This window comes from Octopus sinensis, linkage group LG8 (genome assembly GCF_006345805.1).
Source record: "Octopus sinensis linkage group LG8, ASM634580v1, whole genome shotgun sequence".
NCBI classification, from domain to species: domain Eukaryota; kingdom Metazoa; phylum Mollusca; class Cephalopoda; order Octopoda; family Octopodidae; genus Octopus; species Octopus sinensis.
The window spans coordinates 31,740,253-31,762,264 of NC_043004.1; the positions used below are offsets into that span (position 1 = coordinate 31,740,253).

Below are 22,012 nucleotides of genomic sequence, written 5' to 3' on the forward strand. Positions count from 1 at the left end.
ATGAATATGTGCGTGTGTGCGTGTTTCATTCGAAACAGTAGTCTATTGGCACTTTGAACATTTCTCTCTGTCCCTGCGGTCTGCCAAAAACTTGGGTCGTAGATAGATCTATCTCGTCTGTCTGCTTGCCCTTCTGTTTCACCCTCGTATTTATAACAAAAAGTGGCAGCTAGAAAGACAGACATACTGCAGCAGAGTTTGTACCTAAATAGGTCAGCGCTTGTCCAGTTGAACTTCGCCTGACATGATGAGGTCGCAGGTCAAAGAGCGATGATCAATCAATTTTTGACAGGACAAAGAAAACCTTTTTTCGCGCCTGTTGATCGTCGTGGTTTGGACGACCGAGAATTCTTGGATTCGGTTTCGAATCTAGGCTTAGAGAAGGAAGTGTTAATTCTTACATATGTACTCAGAACTGAATCACTTGAACAGATACAATTGTAAAGTAATCCTCATACGCAACCATAAACTAAAAAGTTCTTTTCTAGGATTTAGAGAAATGAATAGTAAGTTCACAGTAATATTGATATTTTTATTATCTTAAAACATACTTTAAAATAAGTTGATGACTCGTAATAACAAGTTAATATTGTTGTTTGCATGTATGTTGTAATGATTATAATAATTTGTAATCGTGCAATGGTTATAATAATCTGAACACGCCAATAATAATCCAATGATGGTAATATGCTATTGCTAAAAAGTGAAGTAAAAAAGATTATTTCTAGAGTTTAGAAAAAAAATATGTAATATTCAAAGTGATATTGATAATTTATTATCTCGCAAATGTAATTTAAAATAAGTTGATGATTTTTAATAAGTTAATATCATTGTTCATGTGTAAGGTGTAATAATTATAATTCGAAGGTGCCGATTATAACCATGTAATGGCTATAATGATTTGAACGTGCCAATAATAATCAAATGATGGATATACAGTGTGTAAGTGAGGCTTGTAGAGATGCATGTGTCTCCTGCATTCCCTGTAGTAAATTACCCCACTTTGTCTCGCTCTCTCTCTCTCTCTCTCTCTCTCTCTCTCTGTACATACAAACATCATCATCATCATCATCGTTTAACGTCCGTTTTCCATGCTAGCATGGGTTGGACGGTTCAACTGGGGTCTGGCAAGCCCGAAGGCTGCACCAGGCCAGTCAGATCTGGCAGTGTTTCTACAGCTGGATGCCCTTCCTAACGCCAACCACTCCGAGAGTGTAGTGGGTGATTTTATGTGCCACCGACACAGGTGCCAGACGAGGCTGGCAGACGGCCACGCTCGGATGGTGTTTTCGGTGTTTTCTTATGTGCCACCGACACAGGTGCCAGACGAGGCTGGCGAACGGCCACGATCGGATGGTGTTTGTTACGTGCCCACAGCACGGAGGCCAGTCGATGCGGTACTGGCTACGGTCCCGTTCAGATGGTTTTCTTATGTGCCACCGGCACTGGTACCACAAGGATACAAATTCCATTGATGTTCATCTATTTTGATTTGGTTTGATTTGATTTGATTTGATTTTCACTTGCCTCAACAGGTCTTCACAAGTGTCACAAGCAGGAAGGTATGCACAGGTGGACTGACTACGTCCCAGGTAGGGGCCACGGGTTATGGCTTCACTAGTCTTGCCGGGTCTTCTCACGCACAGCATACTTCCATAGGTCTCGGTCTCTAGTCATTTCCATGGTGAGACCTAACGTTCGAAGGTCGTGCTTCACCACCTCGTCCCAGGTTTTCCTGGGTCTACCTCTTCCACGGGTTCCCTCAACTGCTAGGGATTGGCACTTTCTCACACACCTATCTTCATCCATTCTCGCCACATGACCATACCAGCGCAATCGTCTCTCTTGTACACCACAACATCTTAGGTACAACATTTCTCTCAAGGAACTAACGCTCTGTCGAGTAAGTACACTGACATTACACATCCATGGGAGCATACTGGCTTCATTCCTCATGAGCTTACGCATGTCCTCAGCAGTCACGGCCCATGTTTCACTGCCATGTAGCATGGCAGTTCGTACACATGCATCATACAGTCTGCCTTTTACTCTGAGCGAGAGGCCTTTAGTCACCAGCAGAGGTAAGAGCTCCCTAAACTTTGCCCAGGCTATTCTTATTCTAGCAGTTACACTCTCAGCGCACCCACCCCCACTACTGACTTGGTCACCTAGATAACGGAAGCTATCAACTACTTATATATATATTATCTTAAGTATACTGTATTATATGTCCATTACAACTGATCTTACCAATTAGTTTCACACTAGAGATTCAATGGAGTGTTAGGTAACAATCCGATTATGTAACCCAACACTTGTCAGAGATAGCCCATATGGAATGAAATATAGCAACTGCTCTCTATTATTGAAGGTGAATAGACAAATGCAGTTTGTGGTTGCTGTGAAAAAGATGATGAAGCGAAACGAAAACGGCATTGAGTTAAGAGATATGTCCCTCAGTACCAAAACATCACCACTGGGGTGGGTATGTTGCAAGTCGATAAGAGTTATCTTGAAGTGCTTGTGGAAAACATGCATGTACTTAAGGTTGGTGTTCTTGTAGAAATAGAATTTGTGTAGTGGTAGTATATGTATAATCTTTCAGGGGGTGTGGGCAAGCAAGCACAAACTGGATGTGTATATTCACCTCCAACAATAGAGAACAGTCGCCATATTTCATTCCATATCAGCTACCTCTGATGAATGTAGGGTTACATAATCAGGTTGTTATCTAATGCTATTGAATCCCTAGCGTGAACCTGATTCATAAGATCAGCCATAATGAATATATAATACTGTACACTTTGGATAATATACGCAGTCTATTGACAGATATACAAGTATATTTTTCCTGATGTATGGACTCTTAGATGACTTGACGTTAAACGATGATGATGATATATATATATATATATATATATATTGCTATTACATTATCTAATTATTTAGTCGTAGGAAGATATATAGATATATATAGATATCTTCCTACAACTAAATAATTAGATAATGTAATAGCAATTCCTTTCACCAAGCTCTCCACCACTAACACTCATTTCTCTCTCTCTCTCTCTCTCTCTCTCTCTTTCTTTCTCTCTCTCTCCCTCTTTTCAACTCACCTATTAATGAACCACGTGACAATATCACACATTTGACCAAAGCATATTAATATGGTGATAAAAACATTCTGTAAATATTTCTTTGCTGCATTTTTTTTACATGTATAGCAAGATTCAAAACTGAATCAACAAACCACCAAGTCAAAATCATGGCTTAACAATAGCATTTTCCTGTGATCAGCAGAGTTATGGACCCATCAGCATTACGATGTCATGTGAATCTTCTTTCTAGAGGCTGCTATAATATTCCTTTACAAAGATTACAAATCAACATGTTTTGAGCACCAAACTTCAGCTTGTGGCTACCTGCAGCTAAGCTAACTACATTCTCATTTTGTTGCTTTTAACAGTTGTTTTCATGACTCTTTACTCAACCAAGACAGCAGCTCTAGTTCACCAACATGAATCTAGTGTGTATATTTTCTCCTATATTGACAGCATAATTAAAGAGCCTTTTTAATCAACTATTTGTAAGAGCTATAGAATTGTCCTTTTCAGTGTGTAGACTTTGTTGTCACATTTTTAATTCATGACTAATAGGGAAAATATTTTTGTGCTGAAATAAAATTCTTTTATTGTTCATTCATTATAAGTAGTCAGAACTCAACTCAACTACCAGCATCTCATATCCTTCATATATGTGTTTCCTTGGTTCTGCTGCTCCACATACATAAAAAGCATGGATATTTGGTGTATCCACTTTGTTGCCCCAAGAGCATATTGACCTTCTTAAAGTTCACACATATCACCCACTGATGATTGGTGAGGTGTATCTTAAAATCTAGACACAACAGCCAAAAAAATGGATTCTATTTTCGGACTCAGAATATCAAAAAACCTTCAAATCATGTAAAAATATCTGGACAACAAAATACCTGTTGGGTTGGGTTTTAAGAAGTATAGCCAAAATAAGTGTTATGTGTGTCACAAGGTGTTGTTGCAAAAGCAAAAATCAAATCTCTCTTTGTATGTAAACATACATGTTTTTGTATCATACTACATGCTTTCACCACAAAAGGTGAACACAGAATAGACAATATATTTATACACAAAAATGTCTTATGGTGATTCGTACTAACTGTTTTTCTATTTAATAACACACACTTGAACAGCTATAAACTGTTTCCAGTATTTTGCCATTTATTTTATATTGTTTTGGCTGGACAGTCTGCAGTTTTTCTGTTCCAGTTCTTTTAATACTACAGCTTGTTTGTTGACTTGAGCATTTGTTTAGCATACTTGAATGTTTGGCTTCAGCTCTTTCTAATATGCTAAAACTTGAATAGCTGAAACATATATCAAAAGGTTTATGATTTCATAGGTTGTTTTCATACCTCTAGATTGTATGGTCTTCAAATATTTGTTTACAATCTCGTTTACTGCCTCTAATTCTAATTTACTGGGTTCTTTACTTATATTAGTGGTGTTGTATATATGTATGTATGTATGTATGTATGTATGTATGTATGTATGTATGTATGTATGTATGCATGCATGCATGCATGTATGTCTGTCTGTCTGTATGTATGTATGCGTGTGTGTATGTATGCATGTATGCAAGCATGCATATATATATATATACATGTACATATATATATATATATATGTGCATATATGTCTATATGCATGTATGTATATGTATAAATATATATACATGTCTGTGTGTTTGTTTTATTGCCTCTTTACCTTGGATTCAGGCAATAGTAGTAAGCAAGTGTCACTGTCATGCAAAAGTTGTTCTTTATTTCCAGTCTGCCTTGTAAACATGAATGAGTACGGTAAAATATAGCTTGAAAATAGGTAAGGTTTGGTATCAGGAAGGGTATCCAGTCTTACAAAATGTGTCTGATCCATATGAGCATGGAAAAATGGATGTTTCATATACGTCTATATATATTTTTTTGTTTTTGCATTTGGTTTGCAACATTCTTTATGTGAATTCTTGTGTTGAAGCCTATTCTATTGTGTCTGGGGGGAGTCATTCTCTTTTAATGCCTTATTACTTAACACACTCACCAGCTTGATTTCCACTCATTTACTTATTTATTTTTTCTAAAATTTTCGTTGCGCCTTGCAACTTTTTCAATAGTCATTGACACTCAATAGTTGTTGAGTCAACAAATATTGAAAAGGTTGCAAGATTCAATGAAAATTTTAGGAAAAATAAATAAGTAAATGAGTGAAAATTGAACCGGTGAGTGCATTAAGTAATAAGGCACTAAAAGAGAATAACTCTCCCCAGACACAGTAATATATATATATATATATATATATATATAATATATATATATATATATATATATATATTAGTTATCGCCATACTAATATGGCATTCTTATAAAAATAAGAAAAAAGCTGACCGCTTATTAGCTCCATGAGGCCATCGCCTTAAGTTAGCTATTTGATACACAATCTGTATCCATATAATCTTTGAACAAGGGAGGTCAGTCGCTCCACACTACTTGGCCGGCAGCTACAGACGCGTTTCGGGGTATTGCCCCTTTTCAATGCAGCGTAGCCAAACCAGTAGATGTCGCTTCCGACAATCTCTGTTCAAAGGTTTTATTTACCTAGCTTCGGTGGAATACATCCACTTGTTTTCAATAATAGAAATATTAAAATTACTAAGTCTCTCTAAAAGAGAACAACGGCAGCGTTCCCGGAAAATATTAGTTATCGCCATACTAATATGGCATTCTTATAAAAATAAGAAAAAAGCTGACCGCTTATTAGCTCCATGAGGCCATCGCCTTAAGTTAGCTATTTGATACACAATCTGTATCCATATAACCTTTGAACAAGGGAGGTCAGTCGCTCCACACTACTTGGCCGGCAGCTACAGACGCGTTTCGGGGTATTGCCCCTTTTCAATGCAGCGTAGCCAAACCAGTAGGTGTCGCTTCCGACAATCTCTGTTCAAAGGTTTTATTTACCTAGCTTCGGTGGAATACATCCACTTGTTTTCAATAATAGAAATATTAAAATTACTAAGTCTCTCTAAAAGAGAACAACGGCAGCCTTCCGGAAAATATTAGTTATCGCCATACTAATATGGCATTCTTATAAAAATAAGAAAAAAGCTGACCGCTTATTAGCTCCATGAGGCCATCGCCTTAAGTTAGCTATTTGATACACAATCTGTATCCATATAACCTTTGAACAAGGGAGGTCAGTCGCTCCACACTACTTGGCCGGCAGCTACAGACGCGTTTCGGGGTATTGCCCCTTTTCAATGCAGCGTAGCCAAACCAGTAGGTGTCGCTTCCTAAATCTTTATTATGATTATAAAAATCTTACAGAGATAGTACATTACAATACAAAACATAATTACAAAAAGTTTACGTTGTTCGTTGATTATTGATTATGATACTAGACTTTACTTTTCTCCTTTTTTTTTAAAATTAAAAATGATTTTGGCCAGCTAGGTATATCACAGTCAGGATTCTTACCCGACAGCCTAAGAGCCCAGAGACTATTTTCTCCCTTCATGATGACCAAGCAGGGTTACTCACACCCACCTTTTTTATCACATCCTTCCATCGATTCACATACTTTTTCTGTGTCAGGTTCCTCTTCTCTAAATCCATCTTGCTCTTTAGATGGTATCTGAAGTATTTTAACATACCATATCCAGAGATAAAGGTTCCTGACACCAAACCTTCCAATCTAGTTCTCCACACACACTCTTTCAGTACTGCCACCGTACAGTGAAAACAAGCCTCACCTTCCTTTGAGAGTCCAGCTGGCGGTATCATCTTTATTATAGAACCAGCCGATAGCTGTACTCATCCCAGATGCGACAACACGTGTTCTACGTAACTTATTAAGCCTGACAGCTCCTGACAATGTACAAAAGCGTGCTGGACGGTTTCATCGTCCAACCCACATCTTGGACATGTCGGTGGCACTGACATTCCATGCCTATATAACTTATCGCGAACAGGTAGAGCATTCCTATAGCACTGCCAAGTCAGGGATTTTTGGTAATTGTCCAAATACCCCGGCTTGAAAGTCTTCTTAAACAGGTCGGATAGTTGATCCTCATCGAACCCCAGAGCCCCTCTTAGGACGTCGTCATTTTTTGCCTCTACCATCCTTCTATAAAATGTCGAGGTGGTATTCCCGCAGCGGCTTTGCCTATCTTGTGGATCAGCCAGAGTGCCTGTCGGCACTCTTTCTGCCATAAAGTCAGGTTCCGTCTTTTAATGAAACCGGGTTTAAATCTCTCCATAGAGTCCGGTTGCGGGAAGAAATTATCTGCCAGCGGACTCCACACCTTATCACCTTCCAGGTGAAACAGAGATGTCTCAGTCTCAGCGCATGCCTGCGCATCATTAACCAAGGCATCCCCAGCCCACCCTTTAGTGGTTCCTGGCAACACACGGAGCGCCTTACAAGTGGCTTTCCTCCCTTCCACAAAAAGCGGAAAAGGAGTCGATCCAACTTGCTTAGCCACAAATCGGGGCAAGGCACGACGACAGTCAGGCGATAGGTGATTACAGATGCTATAACACCTGTACCACCTCCGCCCTCCCTTTCAAGGAAAGATGCCTTCCGGACCACTCCCGAACTATGGCTTCTACCTTGGTCACTACCTCGCTCCAATTTTTCTCCGTCTGGGAGTCTGAACCAAACCAAACTCCAAGCAATTTAACAGGACCATCTGTCCAGTGTCCAACAACACTGGACGATATCGGCTTGTTCCTCCAGGTGCCGAGGCGCAAACCAGTGGACTTGTCCTTGTTAACTTTTGCCCCAGCCACCGCTTCGTATCTTCGGAGAGCACCTTCTACACGAGTTAGTTGTGCTTCGTTGGACACGATGAAGGTGACGTCATCCGCATACGCAGAAACAGACTTACTGCATCCGATTTCATTAGGATTGCATCTCACCGTCTCCAACTTCCGCAGCAATGGCTCAAGAGCCAAAACGTACAGGAGAGGGGACAAGGGACATCCTTGACGAACTGAACGCTTAATCGAAAACGGTTCCGTTAAGTAACCGTTTATCTGGACTGTGGACTTGATACCGCTGTACATAGCTGATATCCACCCGCGAAAGTCAGGACCTAGCCCAGCCGCTTCGAGAACCGTCGCCAGGTACTGATGATCTACCCTATCAAATGCTTTACTTTGGTCTAAATGGACCAATGCCCCTCCTTTGCCGGCTAATTGCCCAACCCTGTCTATAGTGTAGCGTAGAAGGTGAAGATTATCTTCGATCGACCTGCCTGGGATTGCACATGTCTGTGCCTTTCCGACAAGTTTTTCCATGACGACCTTCAACCTTTCTGCTAACACCTTGGCCAAAATCTTTAACTCTACATTAAGTAGAGTTATGGGCCTATAATTACTAATATTATCCCCCTTGCTCGGGTCTTTCTGGATCAGCGTCACAACTCCCCGGCTCACAGAACTGGGAATCCTCCCATTCTGTTGCCAGTTTGCGTAGACGCTTGCCAGTATGTCCCCGAACAAGTCCGGCATACAACAATAAAACTCATAGGGCAGACCATCCAGTCCCGGCGACTTTTCCCGGGCGCATTCAGCCAAAACCCTCTTACCTCCGCGGGAGTAATCGGTCCTTCACAGCGTTCCGCTCTGCTTGGCGAGAGCCGAGGCCCACCAGCTAGGAAGTTCTGTAAGTCCTCCCCTCGCTCCAGTGGATCGCCCTCCCCAAACAACCGAGCGAAATGCTGTTGAAAGACCTTCTGTATCTCCTCCTGTCCATAGATTTTGCGTCCCTGTTCGTCAGTTAAAGACTTAATAGAGGACTTTTTGCCCTTCTGACTCTCCACACGACGTGCCCATCCGGCAACATTAATACCTTCTCGTTTCACTGCACGTAGCTTAGCTCTGACTCTACATCCTTCATGCTTGGCATTGAGGTGACGGTACAAGATCGTTCTCTCTGCTAACACTCTAGATGCACAGCCAGATCCCATTGCCTCGTCTAAGTTCTTAACTAAATCGCCCTCTATCTAAACTTAGCTGGTTGCTAAATCTAATGGACTCCAAACGGATGGCTCTTTTGAGGGCGATCCACCATCTATTATTAATGATGGTTCCACATAATGCCCTCTGGACTAATTCCATAATCCGGTTACGGAAAGCTTCACAAGCCAAAATAGACTTGTTCATTTTCCAGTATCCGGGTCCCTGTCTATGGCATTTATCTACATGTACCTCACACGTCACTAATTTGTGATCCGTGTAAGGCACAATACAAAATTGTGGACAGCTAATGCTATTCCTATCTCGTTCTTTAACAAATACCCTATTATATACGATCTGCGTGAGCCGTCATTGTTACTCCACGTCCACTGTGGAATGCTCGGCTCATCCATTCGAAACCGATCTACTAGATTAAAGCTCGTCAGTAGACCCTTAAGGCAAGGATTCCCCCTTCTATCAGAGCCCCACACTATCTATCCGCGCATCGATGATAGTGTTGAAATCCCCTACCAATACTACCGTTTTAGACGTCACTAGAAAGTGCTCCAAGTTCCGATAAAAACCAGTCTGCCTACCCTCATTAGGAGCATAAACAGCTACCAACCTGAAGGACTGCTTACTTACATGAGTTACATCGAGGACAACCAGCCTACCTTCTGGGTCCATAAAGACAGTACTTACCTGTAAGTCCAAGTTCTTCCTGATAAGGACTGCCACGCCTGCACTTCCACTTCCTCCTCGGCTAGGAGAAATAAATTTCTCGTAACCATTGAGAAGATGCGAGAACGCTTGGGTTCCTCTCATCTTGGACTCGGTGACAATGGCTACATCTATTCTGTGTGTCCTGAGGTCGTCCAGCAAGCAAGCCTGTTTCCATTTCGACCATTCCACACATTTATATACAGCCCAACTTAATCATCGATGAATGAAGAAAGTTTGTTACTTACGGTTGTGAGAGGGAGCATGGCAGCTTTTGTCTGCCTGCCTCCCCCACACTCTCCGTTGTTGCTGGGCATTTAACCGGCGTTGCCACCGGGCTCTGGGATGGAGTGGCTGCCGGGCTAATATTCAATTTTCCAGCTATCACCTCTTGTGTGACATCTTTAATCAGGTTGTCCCTCACGTGTAGTTGGAAGAGTCTCTCCTTCCATTCCTCCTCTCCAACCTTCGCATACCTCCAATCCGGGTTTTTTTCCGATGATTTGAAACATTTTATGTTTGGTTTCGCCTTTATGTACCAAACTACTCTCTCGTTTTTTGTGTTATAAGCAATGCACCTATCGGTTTTTTTGAATCCTTTTAAAGTTGGGGGCTGGGGTTTAATGAAATGCTGGCCTACAAAAGTAGTGCCAGCGGGGTGGGATTGGATAATTTTTTTTTGTTGTTCTTCTGCGTTTGTTTTTCTTTTTGTTTGGGGTGGGGAGTCCGGGGTATTGGATTTCTTCCTTTTTTGTTGGTTACAGTCGTATATTCCATTACTTCCAGTTCTTTTCCATTTGATAAAAATTTTCCACCTCGTTTTCGTTTTCGCTTTGTTTTCCATTCATTTTCTTTTCCTCCTTTTGACTTTCATTTTGCTTTTTCCGGGTATTCTCTTTTGTTGTTGCTGTGATGTCTGCTTTGTTCTCCACAGCGGTTTGAATGGGGGCATTAACGGGTTTTTTCTTTTTGCACTCTGAGCGGACGTGACCCTTCTGCCCACATTTGAAACATCTGGGCCTACGTCCCTCCACCGATACCCGCGCAGTGTGTCCATCCCCCACGAAGACCCTGTCTGGCAAACTCTCCAGCGTTGCATTGTCAGCTTGAACGATCATTTCAAGCTGCTGACCTTTCCAAAATTTTGCCTCTTTCATCCTCATGTTTAAAATGTTTAATTTCTCTTCTACGTCGAATGACCGCTGTTGCTGCCCACATTACATCGTAACCTGTTGGTATATCCTCTATTGTTATCTTAGCTGTTCTGCGCCCTAAGTACGTGGGCAGCAACAGGATGTCTGCACTCTTCAACGTTTGAGTTGAAATTTCCTTCGCTATGCTAGCCGACTCGAAATGCGCTTCAATAGTAGCGCTTCTCACTCCTCGGCCAACATAGCGAACCTTGTTCCAAATTGGTGCCATGCACCGTTCTACCAATTCATTTCTTACATCTGCAATCTTTTTTTCCTTAATATTATATACCTTATAAATTACCGTCTTCTCACGGATTGCTTGTAAGGTGTCAGGGGGCGGTATTATTCTCGTTTCTTCTCCATTCCTTTGTATGAACTTTCTGAACTTGAAGAGATCCTCCATTGTTACTTCCAGTTCTATAACATTGCCTCCAACGGCTTCCGAAAAACTTTGTTTCTCCTTTGTATCCTTTTGCTTTATAACTTCTCCCATCTCGGGAAAATCAGAATTTGACGTTAAGTCAAGATCCATAATAAAATGCAAGTGACTTGTCACAAGACAAGATAAAAATTAAATCCACACTGAATTAAAGTTCATATATAAAAAGAAATTTTCTACCCCGAAGGGCGAAAATTACTTTGTTTCACAAGTTAATACTCCAAAAATTGTACGTGTAAATCCAGAACAGAACGAACTAACATAACAGCTTACAGCGTAAAATAATCCGACGTAATCCAAGGAAAAATCAGTAGGTGTCGCTTCCTAAATCTTTATTATGATTATAAAAATCTTACAGAGATAGTACATTACAATACAAAACATAATTACAAAAAGTTTACGTTGTTCGTTTGATATTTACATATGTTGATTATTGATTATGATACTAGACTTTACTTTTCTCCTTTTTTTTTTTAAATTAAAAATGATTTTGGCCAGCTAGGTATATCACAGTCAGGATTCTTACCCGACAGCCTAAGAGCCCAGAGACTATTTTCTCCCTTCATGATGACCAAGCAGGGTTACTCACACCCACCTTTTTTATCACATCCTTCCATCGATTCACATACTTTTTCTGTGTCAGGTTCCTCTTCTCTAAATCCATCTTGCTCTTTAGATGGTATCTGAAGTATTTTAACATACCATATCCAGAGACAAAGGTTCCTGACACCAAACCTTCCAATCTAGTTCTCCACACACACTCTTTCAGTACTGCCACCGTACAGTGAAAACAAGCCTCACCTTCCCTTGAGAGTCCAGCTGGCGGTATCATCTTTATTATAGAACCAGCCGATAGCTGTACTCGTCCCAGATGCGACAACACGTATTCTACGTAACTTATTAAGCCTGACAGTTCCTGACAATGTACAAAAGCGTGCTGGACGGTTTCATCGTCCAACCCACATCTTGGACATGTCGGTGGCACTGACATTCCATGCCTATATAACTTATCGCGAACAGGTAGAGCATTCCTATAGCACTGCCAAGTCAGGGATTTTTGGTAATTGTCCAATACCCCGGCTTGAAAGTCTTCTTAAACAGGTCGGATAGTTGATCCTCATCGAACCCCAGAGCCCCTCTTAGGACGTCGTCATTTTTTGCCTCTACCATCCTTCTATAAAATGTCGAGGTGGTATTCCCGCAGCCGGCTTTGCCTATCTTGTGGATCAGCCAGAGTGCCTGTCGGCACTCTTTCTGCCATAAAGTCAGGTTCCGTCTTTTAATGAAACCGGGTTTAAATCTCTCCATAGAGTCCGGTTGCGGGAAGAAATTATCTGCCAGCGGACTCCACACCTTATCACCTTCCAGGTGAAACCAGAGATGTCTCAGTCTCAGCGCATGCCTGCGCATCATTAACCAAGGCATCCCCAGCCCACCCTTTAGTGGTTCCTGGCAACACACGGAGCGCCTTACAAGTGGCTTTCCTCCCTTCCACAAAAAGCGGAAAAGGAGTCGATCCAACTTGCTTAGCCACAAATCGGGGCAAGGCACGACAGTCAGGCGATAGGTGATTACAGATGCTATAAACACCTGTACCACCTCCGCCCTCCTTTCAAGGAAAGATGCCTTCCGGACCACTCCCAACTATGGCTTCTACCTTGGTCACTACCTCGCTCCAATTTTTCTCCGTCTGGGAGTCTGAACCAAACCAAACTCCAAGCAATTTAACAGGACCATCTGTCCAGTGTCCAACAACACTGGACGATATCGGCTTGTTCCTCCAGGTGCCGAGGCGCAAACCAGTGGACTTGTCCTTGTTAACTTTTGCCCCAGCCACCGCTTCGTATCTTCGGAGAGCACCTTCTACACGAGTTAGTTGTGCTTCGTTGGACACGATGAAGGTGACGTCATCCGCATACGCAGAAACAGACTTACTGCATCCGATTTCATTAGGATTGCATCTCACCGTCTCCAACTTCCGCAGCAATGGCTCAAGAGCCAAAACGTACAGGAGAGGGGACAAGGGACATCCTTGACGAACTGAACGCTTAATCGAAAACGGTTCCGTTAAGTAACCGTTTATCTGGACTGTGGACTTGATACCGCTGTACATAGCTGATATCCACCCGCGAAAGTCAGGACCTAGCCCAGCCGCTTCGAGAACCGTCGCCAGGTACTGATGATCTACCCTATCAAATGCTTTACTTTGGTCTAAATGGACCAATGCCCCTCCTTTGCCGGCTAATTGCCCAACCCTGTCTATAGTGTAGCGTAGAAGGTGAAGATTATCTTCGATCGACCTGCCTGGGATTGCACATGTCTGTGCCTTTCCGACAAGTTTTTCCATGACGACCTTCAACCTTTCTGCTAACACCTTGGCCAAAATCTTTAACTCTACATTAAGTAGAGTTATGGGCCTATAATTACTAATATTATCCCCCTTGCTCGGGTCTTTCTGGATCAGCGTCACAACTCCCCGGCTCACAGAACTGGGAATCCTCCCATTCTGTTGCCAGTTTGCGTAGACGCTTGCCAGTATGTCCCCGAACAAGTCCGGCATACAACAATAAAACTCATAGGGCAGACCATCCAGTCCCGGCGACTTTTCCCGGGCGCATTCAGCCAAAACCCCTCTTACCTCCGCGGGAGTAATCGGTCCTTCACAGCGTTCCGCTCTGCTTGGCGAGAGCCGAGGCCCACCAGCTAGGAAGTTCTGTAAGTCCTCCCCTCGCTCCAGTGGATCGCCCTCCCCAAACAACCGAGCGAAATGCTGTTGAAAGACCTTCTGTATCTCCTCCTGTCCATAGATTTTGCGTCCCTGTTCGTCAGTTAAAGACTTAATAGAGGACTTTTTGCCCTTCTGACTCTCCACACGACGTGCCCATCCGGCAACATTAATACCTTCTCGTTTCACTGCACGTAGCTTAGCTCTGACTCTACATCCTTCATGCTTGGCATTGAGGTGACGGTACAAGATCGTTCTCTCTGCTAACACTCTAGATGCACAGCCAGATCCCATTGCCTCGTCTAAGTTCTTAACTAAATCGCCCTCTATTCTAGTCCTATCTAAACTTAGCTGGTTGCTAAATCTAATGGACTCCAAACGGATGGCTCTTTTGAGGGCGATCCACCATCTATTATTAATGATGGTTCCACATAATGCCCTCTGGACTAATTCCATAATCCGGTTACGGAAAGCTTCACAAGCCAAAATAGACTTGTTCATTTTCCAGTATCCGGGTCCTGTCTATGGCATTTATCTACATGTACCTCACCGTCACTAATTTGTGATCCGTGTAAGGCACAATACAAAATTGTGGACAGCTAATGCTATTCCTATCTCGTTCTTTAACAAATACCTATCTATATACGATCTGCGTGAGCCGTCATTGTTACTTCCACTGTGGAATGCTCGGCTCATCCATTCGAAACCGATCTACTAGATTAAAGCTCGTCAGTAGACCCTTAAGGCAAGGATTCCCCCTTCTATCAGACGAGCCCACACTATCTATCCGCGCATCGATGATAGTGTTGAAATCCCCTACCAATACTACCGTTTTAGACGTCACTAGAAAGTGCTCCAAGTTCCGATAAAAACCAGTCTGCCTACCCTCATTAGGAGCATAAACAGCTACCAACCTGAAGGACTGCTTACTTACGTGAGTTACATCGAGGACAACCAGCCTACCTTCTGGGTCCATAAAGACAGTACTTACCTGTAAGTCCAAGTTCTTCCTGATAAGGACTGCCACGCCTGCACTTCCTCCTCGGCTAGGAGAAATAAATTTCTCGTAACCATTGAGAAGATGCGAGAACGCTTGGGTTCCTCTCATCTTGGACTCGGTGACAATGGCTACATCTATTCTGTGTGTCCTGAGGTCGTCCAGCAAGCAAGCCTGTTTCCATTTCGACCCCATTCCACGCACATTTATACAGCCCAACTTAATCATCGATGAATGAAGAAAGTTTGTTACTTACGGTTGTGAGAGGGAGCATGGCAGCTTTTGTTTGCCTGCTTCCCCCACATTCTCCGTTGTTGCTGGGCATTTAACCGGCGTTGCCACCGGGCTCTGGGATGGAGTGGCTGCCGGGCTAATATTCAATTTTCCAGCTATCACCTCTTGTGTGACATCTTTAATCAGGTTGTCCCTCACGTGTAGTTGGAAGAGTCTCTCCTTCCATTCCTCCTCTCCAACCTTCGCATACCTCCAATCCGGGTTTTTTTCCGATGATTTGAAACATTTTATGTTTGGTTTCGCCTTTATGTACCAAACTACTCTCTCGTTTTTTGTGTTATAAGCAATGCACCTATCGGTTTTTTTGAATCCTTTTAAAGTGGGGGCTGGGGTTAATGAAATGCTGGCCTACAAAAGTAGTGCCAGCGGGGTGGGATTGGATAATTTTTTTGTGTTGTTCTGCGTTTGTTTTTCTTTTGTGTTGGGGTGGGGAGTCCGGGGTATTGGATTTCTTCCTTTTGTTGGTTACAGTTGTATATTCCATTACTTCCAGTTCTTTTCCATTTGATAAAATATTTTCCACCTCGTTTTCGTTTTCGCTTTGTTTTCCATTCATTTTCTTTTCCTCCTTTTGACTTTCATTTTGCTTTTTCCGGGTATTCTCTTTTGTTGTGCTGTGATGTCTGCTTTGTTCTCCACAGCGGTTTGAATGGGGGCATTAACGGGTTTTTTCTTTTTGCACTCTGAGCGGACGTGACCCTTCTGCCCACATTTGAAACATCTGGGCCTACGTCCCTCCACCGATACCCGCGCAGTGTGTCCATCCCCCACGAAGACCCTGTCTGGCAAACTCTCCAGCGTTGCATTGTCAGCTTGAACGATCATTTCAAGCTGCTGACCTTTCCAAAATTTTGCCTCTTTCATCCTCATGTTTAAAATGTTTAATTTCTCTTCTACGTCGAATACGACCGCTGTTGCTGCCCACATTACATCGTAACCTGTTGGTATATCCTCTATTGTTATCTTAGCTGTTCTGCGCCCTAAGTACGTGGGCAGCAACAGGATGTCTGCACTCTTCAACGTTTGAGTTGAAATTCCTTGCTATGCTAGCCGACTCGAAATGCTTCACAATAGTAGCGCTTCTCACTCCTCGGCCACATAGCGAACCTTGTTCCAAATTGGTGCCATGCACCGTTCTACCAATTCATTTCTTACATCTGCAATCTTTTTTTCCTTAATATTATATACCTTATAAATTACCGTCTTCTCACGGATTGCTTGTAAGGTGTCGGGGGCGGTTATTCTCGTTTCTTCTCCATTCCTTGTATGAACTTTCTGAACTTGAAGAGATCCTCCATTGTTACTTCCAGTTCTATAACATTGCCTCCAACGGCTTCCGAAAAACTGTTTTCTCCTTTGTATCCTTTTGCTTTATAACTTCTCCCATCTCGGGAAAATCAAAATTTGACGTTAAGTCAAGATCCATAATAAAATGCAAGTGACTTGTCACAAGAGACAAGATAAAAATTAAATCCACACTGAATTAAAGTTCATATATAAAAAGAAATTTTCTACCCCGAAGGGCGAAAATTACTTTGTTTCACAAGTTAATACTCCAAAAATTGTACGTGTAAATCCAGAACAGAACGAACTAACATAACAGCTTACAGCGTAAAATAATCCGACGTAATCCAAGGAAAAATCAGTAGGTGTCGCTTCCGACAATCTCTGTTCAAAGGTTTTATTTACCTAGCTTCGGTGGAATACATCCACTTGTTTTCAATAATAGAAATATTAAAATTACTAAGTCTCTCTAAAAGAGAACAACGGCAGCGTTCCCGGAAAATATTAGTTATCGCCATACTAATATGGCATTCTTATAAAAATAAGAAAAAAGCTGACCGCTTATTAGCTCCATGAGGCCATCGCCTTAAGTTAGCTATTTGATACACAATCTGTATCCATATAACCTTTGAACAAGGGAGGTCAGTCGCTCCACACTACTTGGCCGGCAGCTACAGACGCGTTTCGGGGTATTGCCCCTTTTCAATGCAGCGTAGCCAAACCAGTAGGTGTCGCTTCCGACAATCTCTGTTCAAAGGTTTTATTTACCTAGCTTCGGTGGAATACATCCACTTGTTTTCAATAATAGAAATATTAAAATTACTAAGTCTCTGTAAAAGAGAACAACGGCAGCCTTCCCGGAAAATATTAGTTATCGCCATACTAATATGGCATTCTTATAAAAATAAGAAAAAAGCTGACCGCTTATTAGCTCCATGAGGCCATCGCCTTAAGTTAGCTATTTGATACACAATCTGTATCCATATATTCCAGTTAAATTTACAATTTAAAAATAGGATAAAATCTTTATAAGAAATTATCAAGTAGTTAGTATGAAAAACCGGAATATATTCAGTGCTGAATTTTATTCTGAATAAACACCTGTACCGAGATGCAATTGGAAAAGCTCACCTCTTACATAGACATTCAAGTGTGAACAATTCTATGTACTATGCTGGATACATTTGATGTTCGTCTGGTATGTTGGTTTTTTGTTCCTTTTTATGTGTCTTGATTATGCATGCATGACGATTAAAAAGTGCATTTTATGAACTAATTATGAAATCATATGATCTGCAACTGAATCTGTTTTTAAAAGGCTTGCTTCGAGAGTTACATTCCCACACGTTCGGTAAAATGTGTTTATTATGGTAGTTTTGACTTTAAGAGTCCCTCCTAGTATGAGGCATTTATGTATAGTAATGCCCTTAATATAAATATATATATATATATATATATATATATATATATATATGCACTTCGTTTTGGTATGTAGTTTGCAAGATTCTTTATGTGAATTCATGTCTTAAAGCAAATTTTATAGTGTCTGGGGAGAGTCATATTGTACACCCACCAGTTCGATTTCTACTCATTTTTTATTTATACTTTTTCTCCCAAAATTCTTGTTACTTTTGCCACCTTGTCAACCTTGTAATGACATTATTACCATTTTTAAACCCAGGAGAACACCTACTCCAGCTGGTTATTGATGCAATCTGCACCCAATGCATACTGCAAACAGGGAAGCTTGCAATATATATGTGACAACCGGTCACTGATTTTTCTACATATTGTGAGGTGGAACAAACTACTGCTATCTCTAGTGGATGGGTGTCTACCACTGAGGATGAGCAGAAATAGCTCAAAACCAGACAGTCTGGTGGTCTTATCATCACTAGGAGATGGGGTGGGGTACACTCCCCTGCTTGAAATATATATCAGGTGTAGATTTCATCAATAATCAACTGGAAGAAGTGTCCACGAAGAAGTTAAAAGCAGTAGTAATGTTGGTTCCTACAGAACAGCCATGTTGAAGTGGCGATAAACATTACTTATATATATCATCATCATCATCATCGTTTAACGTCTGCTTTCCATGCTAGCATGGGTTGGACAATTTGACTGAGACTGGCGAACCAGACGGCTGCACCAGGCTCCAATTTTGATCTGGCAGAGTTTCTACAGCTGGATGCCCTTCCTAACGCCAACCTCACCAAGAGTGTAGTGGGTGCTTTTATGTGCCACTGGCACAAGGTCCAGTCAGGCGGTACTGGCAACGGCCACGCTCAAATGGTGTTTTTTACGAGCCACCTACACAGGAGCCAGTCCAGTGGCACTGGCAACGACCTCACTCGAATGTTTTTTCACATGCCACCAGCACAAGTGCCAGTAAGGCAATGCTGGCAACGATCATGCTTGGATGGTGCTCTTAGCACTCTACTAGCACAGATGCCAGTCATCAAATTTGATTTCGATTTCACTTGCCTCAACAGAGTTTAGTGTCCAATGAAGGAAAGGTACACATAAGTGGGCTGGTTACACCCGTGGCATAGGCCACGATGTTATGGTCTCACTTGGCTTGCCATGTCTTCTCAAGTACAGCATATTTCCAAAAGTCTCGATCACTAGTCATTGCCTTGGTGAGGCCTAATGTTCGAGGGTCATGCTTCACCACTTCATCTCAGGCCTTCCAGGGTCTACTTCTTCCACAGTTTCCCTCAACCGCTAGGGTGTGGCACTTTTTCACACAGCTATCCCCATCCATTCTCGCCATACCAGCACATTCGTCCCTCTTGCACACCACATCTGATGCTTCTAAGGTCCAACTTTTCTCTCAAGGTACTTACACTCTGTCGAGTATGCACACTGACATTACACATCCATCGGAGCATACTGGCTTCATTCCTTGCGAGCTTATGCATGTCCTCAGCAGTCACAGCCCATGTTTCACTGCAATGTAGCATGGCTGTTCGTACACATGCATCATACAGTCTACCTTTTACTCTGAGCGAGAGGCCTTTTGTCACCAGCAGAGGTAAGAGCTCTCTGAACTTTGCCCAGGCTATTCTTATTCTAGCAGCTACACTTTCAGCGCACCCTCCCTTGCTACTGACTTGGTCACCTAGGTAACGGAAGCTATTAACTGCTTCTAGTTTTTCTCCCTGGAATGTGGCGGAAGTTGTTCTCTGCACATTTTCAGTGTTATTTATTGCTCCTGAGCATCTGCCACACACAAAAACTATCTTCCCAGTTAACCTTCCTTTGATATCGCTGCACTTCTTATGTGTCCATAGCTTACACTGGGTACATTTTATAGAGTTTCTACCTATGCCTTTTCTATAGATTGAGCAGGGCCATCTACCTGAAGGGACTTGTGGTTTGCCTGCCTTCCTACTTATTAGGACTTTGGTTTTAGCTAGGTTGACTCTAAGGCCCTTCGATTCTAATCCTTGTTTCCACACCTGAAACCTCTCCTCCAGTTCTGATAGTGACTCAGCAATTAGAGCAAGGTCATCAGCATATGGGAGCTCTCAGGGGATCCTATCTTGAATTCCTGTTATTGCCTGGAGCACTATGATAAATAGGAGGGGGCTGAGGACTGAACCTTGGTGGACCCCTACCTCTACCTGGAATTCTTCACTGTACTCGTTGCCAACCCTCACCTTACTGAAAGCATCCTTGTACATGGCTTGCTCAGCTCTCACTAACCATTCATCTATCCCTAGTTTTCTCATTGACCACTAGATAAGGGATTGGGGGACCCTATCAAAGGCTTTCTCCATGTCAACAAAAGCCAGGTACAGAGGCTTATCTTTGGCTATTTCTCCTGCAGCTGTCTTACCAGAAATATAGCATCAGTGGTGCTTCTCCCTGGCATGAACCCAAACTGCATCTCATCTAAACTGACTCTCTCCCTAATTAGTTGTGCATATGGCGGTGAGGGTAGTAGTGCTGGTTTTTTGCCCAGTTTTTGGTTTTCTTGTGGTTGTTGTTGTTTTTCATGATCTTGTTGTTGCTGTTGTTGGGCACGTATTTTGTAAGTGTGTGTTGCTATCACAAATGTAGCAACAAGGCTTTCTGCCTTTGATGGCCACATGTAAACTTGAATCCTCTCTCAATTGGATTCGATGTGGAATTTTTTCGTAAATCATTGAATTAATCTGAGCAAGAACTTTGATTTCTTGGCCAATCCAGTTTTGCTGGTCCATGACAGCGATTTCCAAAATATGGATTTTGTCCTCGATATCATAGCAAATGGCGGACATGAGCTACTTTATTTCTATTTCAGGATGCACATTCTTTATTTTAATTTTTTTGACCCTACGGCCAAGGTATGTTGGGAATCATCAATAAATTTTCAAATTGGAAGGACTTTGTGGAGAGGTCCTTGGCTCTTTCTTCACTATCGAATCAAACTTTGATCGTGGCAAATTTTTTCGATTTTTTCCGTGATGTCTTGTGGTGTTTGTAGTTGTATGCTGAGGTCATCATTTTTAACATTGCTTTACAGGCAAACAGTTCATCTTTGGAAAAGCACATGATTGTTTTCTTTAGCTTTAAAGCTGCGGCAAAATTGTTTCCGGTATCCATGTTGGTAGTGGTGGTAGCAGTGGTAGAGCCAGTGATTGTAGTAGCAGAAGCATTCCTGATTTCTAAGGCCTGTGTGTGTTCACATGCAACGGCTTTACTTTCAGCTTCCTTCACCTCTAGTATTGGTAGAGGCAGGAAGTCGGCCTCATCATTCCGCTGAGCCATATTTGTTTAGAAATATGGCAAGGAAATCGAAGAAAATGGAAATGGAAATAAGTTTGAAACTGACCCAAATTGTAAATTTAACTGGAATATATGGATACAGATTGTGTATCAAATAGCTAACTTAAGGCGATGGCCTCATGGAGCTAATAAGCGGTCAGCTTTTTTCTTATTTTTATAAGAATGCCATATTAGTATGGCGATAACTAATATTTTCCCTTGAAAGTACACTCAAATGAAGGCTAGGTGCTTTACACACCTTGTGTGCAAAAATTGGAACAAAATGCGTGCAATAAAAGGTCAAAAAAAGGGATTACCTGCGGAGCCGATGCGACATCATGTCAGTCAATAGATAGATAGATAGATAGATAGATAGATAGATAGATAGATAGATAGATAGATAGATAGATAAATAGATAGATTGGCCACACGGGGCTGTACACAGAAGGGACAAAATACAAAGTAGGGCTTTTCTTTTTGGGAAGAAGTGAAGGGGAAAAAAGGGGAGGGTGAATTCCGATCAAAAGGGATCATGAAAAAAAAGTGAGGCCAATCAATA

At 42.0% G+C, this 22,012-nt stretch overlaps 1 protein-coding gene across 2 annotated transcripts in view; it reads left to right on the forward strand.

The window, feature by feature from the left end:
* The first annotated feature begins 485 nt into the window (after window positions 1–485).
* LOC115215015 (sulfotransferase 6B1) overlaps window positions 486–22,012 on the forward strand; it is a 58,405-nt gene continuing 36,878 nt past the window's right edge. The window contains exon 1 of one of the 2 annotated variants that reach the window (XM_036505323.1): window positions 486–506. The gene's annotated coding sequence lies outside the window, so the exon portion shown is untranslated. Of the gene's footprint in view, window positions 507–17,877; window positions 17,900–22,012 lie in introns of those variants that run through there. The other variant, XM_036505322.1, reaches the window with a different exon arrangement.